Genomic DNA, 1,571 nt, shown 5'->3' on the forward strand with positions numbered 1-1,571 from the left:
TTCCTGTATTTCTTTCGCTATTATCGCTTTTATTTACTTAATGCCACTTCAATGTTTATTTGTGAATGATTTAATGCCTGTTTAGCCAAATGATCAGCCTCCTCATTTCCTTTCACACCTATATGTGATGGTACCCACACGAAATTTACCAGAAGTCCATACTGTCTTATTCTAAAAAGACTCTGCATTACTTCATTTATCATGTCTTGTCTTGCTAATGATTTTCCACTTGACAAACTGTTTAGTGCTGAAAGAGAATCTGTGCATGTCACTGCCTTTGTTGGTTGTATGTCTTCTATCCACTGAAGTGCTAGTAAGATTGCTATTAGTTCTGCAGTAAATACTGAAGTTATCTGAAGTTCTTTTTGACATTTTAATTTTGAATAGGGGATAGTCAAAGCTAAATGATATGTAATATATATTATATATATTCACTTTTCGGTGAAAGTAAACGGGGACTGAATAAATGTTCGAATCCTGTGTGTTTGTTTCTAGGGGGAACAAAAACAACGACGGACCAGATTTCCGTGGGCATTTGAGAACAGCTTGGTTCTCTTTGCAGTTACGTAAGGATGACTGTCACTTTTCCCCTAGTCTCCTTAACTAACAAGCTTTGTTAGACATCAGTACGATGTGAATGGCCTCTGCTGGAGCGCGTTTAGCGCGTCTTTATATCTCATGTTCCGGTGTTATTTTGCGTAGATCGCTATCACATGTGGGGATGGATGACATGGGAGTAAGCACAAGCCGCTCTTGCCTTGAGCGACTGGAGTTTGACAGTGTTGCTCTTAAAAAACTTCCACTGGACCCTTCCACCGAACCAGGGGTCCGAAAGGTCCGGGGGGCCTGCTTCTCTAGAGTCCAACCCACCCCTCTGAAGAACCCAAAGTTTGTGGCAGTTTCAGGCCCAGCTCTGGCACTGCTGGGTCTTGATGCTGATGAGGTTCTGAAGGATCCACTGGGCCCAGAGTATCTCAGTGGGTCTAAAGTGATGCCAGGATCAGAGCCTGCTGCCCATTGCTACTGCGGACACCAGTTTGGACAGTTTGCAGGACAGCTTGGGGACGGAGCTGCATGTTATCTGGGAGAAGTGAAAGCCCCGGTGCATCAGAGCCCTGAGTTACTGCATGAGAATCCCACTGGACGCTGGGAGATCCAGGTGAAGGGTGCTGGACTGACACCATACTCTAGGTAGGCCTGCTACTGCATTTTCACTGCTACACTTTGTGTGCCACATCATGTTGTGATATTCTCATTGACTGTTCACATTTAAAATGATCATTCTGGAGATGCCAATTCCACTTTTCTTTCCTTAAGATCTTTGTCCAGTTTTTGTCCTTTGTGTTTTTTTAGGCAGGCAGATGGGAGAAAGGTTTTGCGCTCCAGCATACGTGAGTTCCTGTGCAGCGAGGCCGTTTTTGCCTTGGGTGTCCCGACCACGAGAGCTGGATCAGTAGTGGCGTCAGATTCACGAGTCCAGAGGGATGTCTACTATGATGGCAATCCACGCATGGAAAGATGCTCTGTGGTCTTGCGCATTGCTCCCAGCTTTATTAGGTAACCCTGCTGTT

General features: G+C 45.1%; 1 pseudogene; it reads left to right on the plus strand.

Annotated features, from left to right (window-relative positions):
- The first annotated feature begins 489 nt into the window (after window positions 1-489).
- Window positions 490-1,571, plus strand: part of LOC107553947 (selenoprotein O-like) — an 8,920-nt pseudogene continuing 7,838 nt past the window's right edge.

The sequence above is a fragment of the Sinocyclocheilus grahami genome, unplaced genomic scaffold (genome assembly GCF_001515645.1).
Source record: "Sinocyclocheilus grahami isolate Dianchi unplaced genomic scaffold, SAMN03320097.WGS_v1.1 scaffold487.1, whole genome shotgun sequence".
Lineage (NCBI taxonomy): Eukaryota > Metazoa > Chordata > Actinopteri > Cypriniformes > Cyprinidae > Sinocyclocheilus > Sinocyclocheilus grahami.